This window comes from Amphiprion ocellaris, chromosome 22 (assembly GCF_022539595.1).
Source record: "Amphiprion ocellaris isolate individual 3 ecotype Okinawa chromosome 22, ASM2253959v1, whole genome shotgun sequence".
Taxonomy (NCBI): domain Eukaryota; kingdom Metazoa; phylum Chordata; class Actinopteri; family Pomacentridae; genus Amphiprion; species Amphiprion ocellaris.
In genome coordinates this window covers 8,064,677-8,076,620 of record NC_072787.1, presented here as the reverse complement: position 1 = coordinate 8,076,620, position 11,944 = coordinate 8,064,677, and the positions used below count along the sequence as shown (strand labels likewise).

Genomic DNA, 11,944 nt, shown 5'->3' with positions numbered 1-11,944 from the left:
TTATAATGATTTAGTTTGGACAGATAGTCTATTTTTTGGACACAGCTTTGTGAATTGCAGTTTCCTAACAACATTTGTATATTTGTTCAGAAACATTAATTCTCAAAGAGTTATGCTTTCCAAGTACGATTGTTTTGTTTTCTCCTGCCGGCAGAGATGCGAATTTACGATGGAGGCGTTAGCTGATGATTGACAATAAAACCACCCAATTATAAGGTAGAATTGAACCGCTGTCCACGCCTCCATTAAAGATCAACCAATGAACGAGGTGATTGGCGGCCACTGTGCGCAAAGCCATGTATGGAGCAGGTCTCAGATCAGCTCTGTGCTCTGACATGTTCCCCGTCAACGCTGTGTCTAAATATACAAACCGCTTCCAAGTCAGCGCCTTGACTGAGCACTTTATCCGTCTTGGAGAGTGGTACATTTACTGAGGCGTAACGTTTTGAAAGGTTGTACTCCGTAGGCACCCGCCAGAGAGAGCGGGGATGAGTTAAGGAGGTGTAAAAGAACAAAATAAGGCTTCGGAAGTGGAAAATTAAACAAGTAAGTAGTTTTGTTGTGGAAAAAAAACAGTGGAGGAGTTAAGCTGCACTGTGACCAGCAAGGAACCATTCAACTCCGACCTCCGATGCAAAGTGAGTACCAACATCACATTACTGTATCAAGCTATGAACTTACATTCAAAATTGTCAAAACGGTGAAAACCAAATACAGTTCCTCCGGTTATTTTTGAAATATAAATAGTAATTGTTGTATGTTTTATGGCGAATTAATACTCACCCAGTGACTCAGGAACAGGACGAGACTTGGTTTGTGAGGCTAATGAGGTAACCTAACAGCGAACTTCTGTTGTTGCTAACATATAGCTAGGTGTGTAAAATAACAGAAGCTAACCTTTCGTAGTTTAGCCCACTGCGCGCGCACACACACACACGCACACACTAAAACTGTATTTTACTTATCAGGAATACTAACCTAATGCCTTATCCAAGAATTTATGCGCATTCAGACGTGAAATTCTTCAACAGTGTGGCTTTTTGGTGCTATTTGTTTCAATGAAAGTTCACCTGACAGCTTGTCTTGAAGCGTTTCCGTGGGAAAGGGAGCGCAGAGCGAACTTATTGTTTCATATTCACACAGATAAGCTGATGTAGTGATATTACAGCGAAGGCAGAACCTCTGGAGACTTCATAGCTTAGCATAGAAAACCAAATAGCCAACATATGCTCACATACACACCGTAGTGACAAACATTTCCCCGTGACACAACCCTCAACTTCCACAAAGCTCACACACCCTGACCACACACTTCTCCAGGAAGTACACTGTAGTGAACATGGTCAGAGGGAATACAGAACCCTTGTGCCCTGCAAAGTCAAGTGTGGTGACACGGAGCTTGTCACTGGCTGACAGCGACAAGCCTCTGACTGGGCTGCCACCCTGGGAGACTCAGCACTTGGCCAGCTTCCATCTCATCCCGACTCAGCCATTTGTTTTGCATGCTTTGAATGTGGATATTAAAACCATGCACAACAACACCATGTGTTCTGCGTCTCACAGGATTCCTTTATAACCATTATTGCTCTGCAGTGATGATATGAATGAGATCCCATTGTATGAAATAGTTCAGACCCTTGTTTATCTTTGCTTCAATGTCAAATTGCCTAATAACCCACTCGTAAGCCAAAATGTCACGTGTTTTCCTGATGTGGTTGAAATTCGGATAGATTCAAGACATCAGCAGTAATTTCTTCAAAATGGAAATGCTACTATTTGTATTCCACTAAGTCGCTACGACAGTTACACTCGGTATGCTTCTTAAATGTACTCATTTAGCAGATAAGGTGCAGTGTGTTACAGGGAAAACTTCATTCGGTTAATTGGTTTAAGTTTCGAATAGTATTTTTAAAGGTAAAGTAACTCAACCTCAAAATTGCCCAGCCTCATTTCAGTGGTAAACATTGCCATCGAAGTTATATGTTTTAAATGTGTTTCTAGGATTGTAGATAGCTCTGTTAATGCTAAACCTCACCGCTGTCTGGCCTGCCACAATGTCTGCAACATGTCCCATTCATTAATGATTATATCGGTATTCTTGACACTGTTGTGGTGTTCAGGCTGTGAGACAGTAAGACTTCGACCTTATTTCCTTGTTTTTCCTTGTGCTACAGAGGGGACTCTCTGGAGAGCCAACATTTCTCTGTGTAAACCCCAAAACCTCAGTGGTTTATCTGTAGTTTTGGCCAGCTCATCTGCTCTCACTGGGAATAACCCACTTCTACTTCTAAATCTTGCCTAGAAAAAGGTGGGAGGCCTTTAGTTTACATTCCACATGGGGAGGGAGAGTCTCTTAGGAGACTTTGATTATAAGTATTTTTGTTCCAGTTAATTACTCTGTCTTTTTTGAGGTCTACAGCATGACACGACAAGGATGTGATGGTTTCCTTATGCCTTTGACATGATGAATGGGTTCACAGACGCTAGACTATTGACTGAAGGTGTCAAGCTGCAAAGTTTTTCCACCTGGAAATTGTCTTTGCTGGGTTGGCCTGTGTGAGTGCCTGTGGTAAGAAAACAGTTGCTTGCATCTTGAATTTTTTGCACACAACTCTGGAGTATGAGGAGGCAGCCGAGGTCAGGGTGGGGTCGGATGTGGCAGCTCAGACGCGGCCTGGCGTAGGAGAGTTTGCCCTGTGTTGGCTGTCTGAACAGGTGTTTCAGAGTTGCAGCTCTGCATAACTCGCATTCCCAGGGTTTTGTTCCTGGCGTGGATGGTCATCGAGTAAGGAGAGGGAGGTGTGGGAACTTAGAATGCTATGTGTGCAAGGCTCAGCTCCCAGAATTCATTTGAGCAACCTGCTGATAGAGACAAACGCTTCCTGTCATTGCAACAACCCAGCTTGTGTTGATGAGAAACCTGTCAGCGGTCCATTGCGCTGCTTATAGCCAGGGACAAAGCCGAGAGTTGGCCTCCATAACTGCTAGTCAGCAGGAAGGCTATTTTCTTGGGGCTTAAGGGTGGGTGGGATACAGTGGTTTAAGACTCTTAATCCAAGCATTAGTCTGGATCACTATCAGCTCACTCAGAGCCATGGGAAATTGCCCTGCCTCAAGAGAAGTATTATTTCACCCTTCATTCTTTATTTCACAAACATTTTCTTGCTACTTACTCTGTTAAACACCTCCAAGAATCATATGTTTGATACCAGAAGATCTAAATGAGCCCAAATCTGAAGTGTTAGTGCAAAAAGTAGGCAATGGCTCCTCTCATTATGACTGACTTAAATACAACAATTTTAAACTTCAATTTCCCCAGGAATACATTCTTTCTGGTCCCAAAGAAAATGTAAATGGGGTTTTTCAGATGTTGTGGCCTCTCTTAATAATGACTCTGTTCCAACTGCTCTGCTCGTAGAGGGTTCACTACCTGTTCATCAGGCGCTGAGTGTTCTCTCAACACAGGTCTCTGAGCGCTGCCTCCTGACATATTGAGGCAATCCTACTTTACAGCCAGTCATTGCTAAACTTGGCATCATATGAAATATGAATACAAGCGTGTCTTTGCAGTAGCTTAATCCATTTATGAAGTCTGGAGCCAGACTAATCAAAATGCTTTTGCATTTCATATTTAGCTGTTTTTTTTCTGAGGTTTTAAATGTCATATTTTCCATGATTGCGCCTGTGCTGCATTGCAGTCTTTGTTGTAAAATTGACAGCTGTAAAGTAAAAAGATTATGAAAATAAACTTTCAGAAACTAAAAGAACAAACTCTGTCAGTAGACGAGATCCCTTTTGAGTCAGTCTGCCTTGGTTTATAACTAACTCATTGTTTTGATTGTAAGGAACTGATTAGCATGTATACAGAGAACAGTCCATCTATACATTCTCTGGTACTCGTCCTCTTTTCATTCATCCACCCCTTCGTTCATCTCATTGTTCTTTTATTTGTTTTACTCACCCAAGCACCTATCTGTTTGTCTGCCCATTCAAACATGTTTTTATCCATCTATTCAGCTATCCATCCGTAATCACTATCTTTCTCCGTGGTATCACTAATCTCTGAGCCTGCAATGGACCTGTTAGCCTCCTGCTGCTCTGCTGATCCCAGACCCAGAGATTAAAGTTATATACTTGGCAGGGTCACAGTTGATGAGTATCACCCGTAGTGATGCTGTGTTGTTTTGCCCCTGCCTGCCCTGCAGAGGTGTAGGATTTCTGTCAGTACCACGTAAGCCTCTGCGGTGCTGCACAGGAATGAGCCCACCCAGCAGATGCCAGCCATCAGACACTGATGTTGGCTGCGTTATATTCCTGCTCGTGTACGTGAAATGCTGTGCTCACCGTGCAGGCATGCTGCCCTCCTGACTCACTGTGGGCTGTGTTTTGATGGAGAAAGCAGAGAGACTGAATGAACAGCAGTCGCATAAATAAAAGTACTTGTTGTGGGAAAGCAAGTTAAGCACTGAACCCTCTGGGAGAAGGTTAAGCTATAATGTGTTACTGTATATAGGTCTTGACATGACTGGTCTGAGAGTGTGGTGTTTTGTTACAGGACACTGTTTCATTCCTGTTTTAAGGCTGCACAATTAAGACATGCAAAGCATCAGCTACACAGTGCAGTGGTCTTCTTATTTAGCTACATCTGCTGTCACCTCCTTGATTTACATTTAAAGCCTAGGGCTAACAGGAATTTGTACTGCAAGGTATTGCTGTGAGAACTCTGCATACAGCAAAAGGCTTTACCATAATCTCGTAAATTAGATGTTCATAGGGTTTGTTTCTAAGTCCATTGTTTAAAACCATGACTTTGTTTAAAAGGAAATGTTTAGAAATGAATTGTTGCACAAGCATGTAGAGATATACTGTGCGCCTGTTTGAGCATGTACCAATTTGTCAGCAGTCAGTGAAGGCTATAGCCTTACATAGAGAAGCAGTGGGTTCTCTTGACTGACGTCAAGCTTATTTGTCAAATGGTGTTTTATTTATGAGGGTTTTCCATGCATGCCCCCTGCCTAGCTTTACCACATATTCCCCTCATGGCGGCCCTGTGAATAATTCAACATACTTGGAGCAGACAGAACCAAAATAGCCCAAAGTGTGTACTTGTTTGTGGCTCTGTTCAGTAAATCACAGCAATCACAGAGGATTTGTGTAGATGCAGTTTGTAGTTATGTTTGTATTTTATGTGCTTGTGGATGGAAAATTGATTTAAGGACTTCTTTGGATTAATGTCAACTGTGCAAACAAATGCCATAGTAGTGGTGTAGTGGTTTGTGTATTTGTCCTGAACCCTTCGGCGCAGAACATTTGGTTCAATTTGAAATAGTGTCCACTTGGTATGACCTATGAGCAAAACAATGACTGTCAGAAGTCTACTTATAACAGCATATTTTCGAGAAAAGGAAAAGTCATACATCCAGAATGCTTTGGAAGTGCGCCAGCTCTCCAAGACTAAGATATATGCTGAACCGCGATTAATTTGTACCCTTACACCTCTGTGCAATAGATGTGAAGTTAAGGCATCTTACTTGCATTTTTGCCATTTGACCTCATTGCTTCAAGTTTTCACCATCAGCATGAGAGATTCTATGTCACTTGTCAGTGATGAGTATCCACTGCTGTATTAATGGTCCATGAGGTCGCAATATTCATGTAGCTTGTGTTGATATTTAGAGTGCTTGTTAAACTTGGCTGCCATACACTGGTCCTGTGACCCATGTTTTCCTTCCGTGCCTTGATCTCTGAAGATGACAGCAACAGTAACTTGACCGTGAGATATAGACTGTAATTCATCTAAGGGTAATGAGATCACATTTGTGCTGTAACACACACATACGAGATTGATGTCAACACCATCTGCCTCTTGCGTGTTGCTGTGAGAGCCTCAAAGATGGAGGCAAACACAGCTTTTCTTACAAATATTGCTATTTTTTTAGAAGTCTCATTGCCACAGTTGCTTTAGGGTAAGGTCACATAAAAGGAGAAGACTTCATGTTGGATGTTGTTTTTCTTATATGGACCGAAACCACCTCTCTCGTGTCCTCTGCTGCTTTGCTTTCAGGGATCTCCTTGTGGTAAGGGATTTTACTTTCACCACATGATTACTTGGCTTCTTGGCTTCAGTAATGATTCATATTAAATGAAGAGGAAACACAGATGCTCTGGTGTTGCGTACTTCTCTGATTTTTATTTATTTTTTTGCAAATCTAATGCATATACATACAAACTAAATTGGTGAATTTCTGCATTGATTAAACCGTTTCTCATTTTCTGCTGCCACTCAAGATATCCATTTCACCCTTGACTTTGCTGCAGTAGAAGCATTGATTTGGTGACTGGCAGGATGGTGCTGATTAGGCCAACAGGGTTTTCTCTTGCTGCCTGTTTTCTATCAGTTGGCAGGGACTATTTCCAGACAGCAGGCCTGGTTTTCACAGTCAAATCCCCCTTTTGTGTGTGGGGCGTCTCAAGTAGTGTCAGCTGTAGTTGTGCACACTTGTTGCTGTGTCTCCTGCCACCTCCTTCTGGCTGCAAGAACCCCAAGGCTGCATTTTCACTTGTCTGTTAACCTCTCAGCCCCTTTATTTGTTTCTCCATTACACTTCACAACATGTAAGTGTTTTCTGATTGGCAAAGGGAGTCCTGTGTACATTTGTGTGTGAATGCATGCTTTTGTCTCTGAACTTGAAAGCATGTTCTTAAGCCTCTTTGTATGTTTGTGTGTGCGCATGTGTTTGACAGGCATTCATTCATCTTTAGACCACCAGGCCCACCCTGTGTCTGTTCCCTTGGTCCTCATTGAATGCAATTAGAGCAATCTGACTGTGAATACCCCTTTAAAATTGCCTATTAGAACCATTAACTGTGCAATCTTCCCTCTTTGATGGTATGGCCCATGTGGTAAAAACTATTCAGTCTGGATGATGGCAGACAAGTGGATAATATTGAGCAATTTAAACCAGTGAAATAGCACGCTATACTCTGACCTCATTAAGTCAAATAAGTGGGGAGTCTAAGTTCTTCACATGTAAGCCTAGTAAGGTTGCACAATTAATTAAATATTAATTGAGAATTTCTTTTCAGCATAATTAAATGAATGTGATTGACAGCAGTGTTGATGTTTAAATTGTGGCTCTGCACATAGAAAACTCTACTAAAAGAAAACGGCACATGTAGATAAAATCACCTGTCTGAGTTTCTTAGGTTTCTCTGTACACACCTGCCAAGAAAATTTCTACTGCAGCCTGCGTATGAGCATTTAGGGGACATTGGTTAATTGTCTTGTCTATCATTAACAGATGCTCCGCTGTAAAGCATTTCAGGTACAATTTAGTTTATATTTGTCCATTGCAGGGGGAAATGAATTCAGGTAAAGGAAAACCTAATTTTGAATCTTATTGTGATGCAAAGGTTTGTACATTGAAACAGTTTTCGCACAACATGGAAGTGAAAGAAAGCAAGACTCAGTTATGTCCTTAAAATAATCATAATTTAAATTTTGATCAAATTAATTGTGATTACCCTATTGAACAGAATCATGCACCCCTAGACTTTAACACACTACAGCTTAAGAAAATACAAACAGAAGAACACATTTACTAATAAACAACATGTGTGTTGTATAAAAAATACTATCTAGTAAAACAGCACATTTACCACCCAGTATGGAGTAAACAGCTACACTTCAAATAAAGGTGTAACAAGTAATAAGTAAGAAAACACTGTTGTAACCAACAGAGCAGGGCCTTTAAATTTACATAAATTTCTACATGATGTCAAGATTATACTTTTAAAGTAAGAAATAACTCATTTCTCCTCTTAAAATGAGATAAATTCATCATTTTGCATTACCAACTGCGACTGCCCCGACAGTTGTACTGTCTATACATTTTTATATTTTCTTCTGGAAGCATACTCTACCTCCAGTCCACCATGTAGAGCACAAGTTGCCTGTTTATCACTTTTGCCAATCTGGAATTAAACTTCTTTCACATGTTATAGATGATATAAAACCAACATGAATGGCTGCCATAATTTGAACCTAACATTACCACAGTCGTAATTTGGTATTTGCCCTTTCTCTAGGAACCATTCTACAATTTAAACAACTGTAATCATTCTCTGCTGGCTATCATATGGTACCTTTATATCAAAGGAGGGAGTCTTCTGCTAACTTAGCTCTTAGCTCACCACTAATTGCTAAGTAACCTTTTGGAAGTGCCTTTGAGTGGAGGTTTTTGGCTCTGGTGAAATTTAAGTGTGATATTTATAGTTTGCTTTGGATTGTTGGGCTTTGATAACAGAAGGCATGTGGTGTTCATTCAGCAGTGTGTGTAGGAGTGGTTTACTTTGTCTACAACAGAGGGTGACTCAACCATCATGTAGTTGGTAAAGCCAAGAGTTTAGATTTGAATAGAGTTTGAATAGATCTGCAGGGCGGAGTTGGTCTGGTTTGTAGGGTTACTGGGTCACAGAGTTTATGGTACGTTTTGCAGTTTGTTGAAGTACTGTAGCTTGTCTGGATCCACATGTTACTGGATAAGTCAACACCTACTGATGCATCGTTTGACTTATTGTTTTAGTGCTTTAGCTTGTTTTGTTCAGGAGTGCACTGTTGGAATACTTACAGTTTAGAATTTAAAACATAATTTACCACAAAAAAAACTACATTTGTGGTGTTTAATGAAATTGAAGGTGTCTATAGTAAAACATAACATAATAACCAGGATGCTGTCAGTTTCTTAGTTCACCTGTAAAACTGGCCTCTCACAGTTTGTTATTATAATGGCTCTTTTTCTTTTCACCCAGTTTCCTCTTTTATTTCCGGGGTCGTCGGCACCAGATAGAGACAAAGCAGCTCTTTCTTTGTCCGTTTTGAAGTTGTCCCTTCAGCCGCTGGATGCTAATCTGACTGACCATCAGCAGCTTCTGTCACAGTCAGGGAAAGACAGATACAGAGAGAAAAGGCTGAGATGGATAGCAAAGAAGGGGTTGGGGTTGTGGGGGGTGGCATGGAGGGTGATGACTGGACCATTTGGCATCCAGTGAACAGAGGAGTATTGTGTGCCAGTGGGTCGCTGTGGAACAGACTGCTTTTTTTTCTTTACAGAGTGAATCTGGTGTTAAAGCTTCAAAGTTTAGTGTGGGAGCCCTGCCAGGGAGATATTTACCAAACTTACACCTGAGAGAACACTCATTAGCAGTGGATTGTAAATTCATATATAGAGGAGGAAAAACGGATTGAAAAAATATAGTTTCTGAATAGTCTATTCCAGTTTTTTAATGTTATTTTTGATGTTGTTCTTGGTACTGTTTATTTTCTCATTGCTGTAACAGTGGAGTGGAGCAAACTAAAATACACTGTTGTCATTTCATCATCATCATCATAAGACTGTGACACAGGATCACACTGTGGGTGTCTTCAGATAGCATAAAGTCACTGTGGGTTAGTTGAATACCAGTGTTAGGAAGAAAAGATTTTTCTTTCAGAAAGATAATTTTGAAGACTCTTCCAATTTTGTAGGTATTCAAAAGATGTGAGTCATAACTTTATTTTTGTGAACAAAATAAATTTTAAAATGAGCTTTTGAACTTTGAATTCTTGTTTCTTTTGTTGACTTTCATACGTTTAGTTTACTACTCTTCAGAAAAGGATGCAGTTTTCAAGGTTTAAATAGATTGCTTTACCAATCTATATTAGTTATAAGTGATTGAAAGTTCACCTCAAGTTTTTGAAAAGTCAAAAACAATTGTTAAAAGTACTAAGGAACCCTTCTTGATGTGATTAGTAATGCAGACAGTTATGTATTTGTCAAGGTGCCACTACTACCTTTTAGAAGAGTCTTTCAGTATCATGTGTGGACAATGTGTTTGGCAACTGGTAAAATAATGTATGAACATAAGATCCCCAGATTGCACTGAAAATTCCTCAGATTAATTACTTTTGTTCATTTTAACAGTATTTTCTGGATTTTCTGGTGTTCTTTGATGTGGCTGAAAGCTCCTGCACAGTTACAGGATACCTCATCAGCTGACAAGGAGGAGGTTAAGTGTGGTGACTCAAAGATCAAGGCAAGAGGTCAGCAAGCTATCTAAAGACTTGGGTTTCAAACCATTATATTGTGTTAGTCTCCGTAGTGATGGTTCTGTCGTGAACTTATACTGTTCACATTTTAGTTCAAACAAACACTGCAGCTTAACATTTTGCTGAGAAGCTTCATTCCAGCCCGAGGGAGGAACCAATAAACAGTGAGAGCACCCTCTGTGATGTTTGGAATCAAAATCCATACAGTCTTGGTCCACTGTGGCTAAAGGTGTGAATGCTACTGCCTTAAAGGGTTTTACATTAAAGCCTTCTTATCTTTACTCTTTGTATGTTATTTCACCTCCTAGGTTTTGGTCAAGGTTGAGCTTCACTTGTACAACTACAATGAGGTGCTATCTCTGGTGTGTTGGAGCCTGGATTCTCTCGTCACCAACAGCCTAGACCTGTCCTTGTGGAATAATCCATACAAAATAATCCAGTAGACACAATTCATCAGTCAGGTAAAACATTCCGTCTCTGCCAAAGGAGAAAGCAGTAGTAGGAAGTGAGTGTCACAGTGAGATGTTAATCTGATCTTTAATGAACACAATTAGACTGCAGTGTAATACTGAGAGTGATGACAAGAGTTGTTTGTGCACAACACATACATGGGTGGACTGTGTAACCAGATCTGTGTGAATACCTGTCTACTTACTTAACTCACCTTACACTGTAATAAACATAGTTGAGCCCTGTATTTGCTCTGCATTGCAAGTACACAATATGGCTGAGCTTTCAGTTATATTGAAAATGATTGAGTTTACTGATGCAGCATTTGCATAAGCTCTGCACCACTCTGGATTGAAGAGATAATTGCACCAGGCAAAGAGAGAATAACAGGTGTTTACAGAGGAGAGATGCAAAACTAACATAGCTACCGCTTCGAGTTAATGTGTGTACACTGACACTATGTAAACATTATTCCTGGTGTGCAGCTGTGGTAAAGATGTGTATCACATCCATCCTAGAGTTGAAGCTACATTTTGTATGTTTAGACATAAATTCCTATGTCTGTGTCAGTTAGTAATGAACTGTATATGAATATGCTTCACCTGCTTGTGTTACAAAATGACCAAACCCTAAATAGGGGAATGAGAGGTGGAAGGTGTTGGCAGAAAGTAGCTGTGGAGTGATGGGTGGTCGCCAATAATCAGTAACACAGTAGCACTACTTGATACATTTTCTTCTTCCACGTGGTATGTTCATCCTTTCCAAGCCTCAGGCAGAAGTTTCACATAACAGCCCAGCATTGGCAGCCCTTAGAAGACCAATTATAACTGGGGAGACATTCATAGCTTCAACATAATGTGTCTTCTCTTGCAATAACCTTTGCATTAATGCAAGGCACATGTATTCATTGTCATAATGTAAAGCACCTTTTGCTTGCCACATAATACAAAATTATGTTTTGTGCAAGAATCATAAGTTATTCCTGGCAGGGAATTAAAAACTGTAAAATCAATTTACAGTCAATTTAGAAAACCATATTTTTCAGTTTCCAAAACTGCAGGTTAGACTGAGTTGGACGTTATTATAAAAGACTCAGGACCACTTCTGATTCTTAAGTTTTCCCAACAATATCACCTCAGAGCTTCAGCAAGGTTGCTCTTATTAAGATTGTGGTACAAAGACACTAAAGAGTGTCTTAGCAACAGTGACAGAAATGCTTGTGTGTGAGTGTGTATATTTATCTTTGGGTGTATTGTGCACACCTGGGTATATTTGCTCGTGTGTTAAAGGTCATTCATCAGTTTGCTCTCTCCCGTCAGTCATACCTATGGTAGCAGTGTGGACTCTGTTTATTGCAGGTTCTTGTTCTGAACAGACACTAGAATTTTTTCTTCAAGAATCAATAAA

General features: G+C 40.3%; 1 protein-coding gene across 6 annotated transcripts in view; it reads left to right on the top strand.

Annotated features, from left to right (window-relative positions):
* The first annotated feature begins 431 nt into the window (after positions 1 to 431).
* mpp7a (MAGUK p55 scaffold protein 7a) overlaps positions 432 to 11,944 on the top strand; it is a 159,670-nt gene continuing 148,157 nt past the window's right edge. For 3 of the 6 annotated variants that reach the window (XM_055007126.1, XM_055007125.1, XM_055007124.1), the window contains exon 1: positions 433 to 638. The gene's annotated coding sequence lies outside the window, so the exon portion shown is untranslated. Of the gene's footprint in view, positions 639 to 10,395; positions 10,549 to 11,944 lie in introns of all 6 variants that reach the window. The other 3 variants (XM_035944634.2, XM_035944633.2, XM_055007127.1) reach the window with 3 other exon arrangements.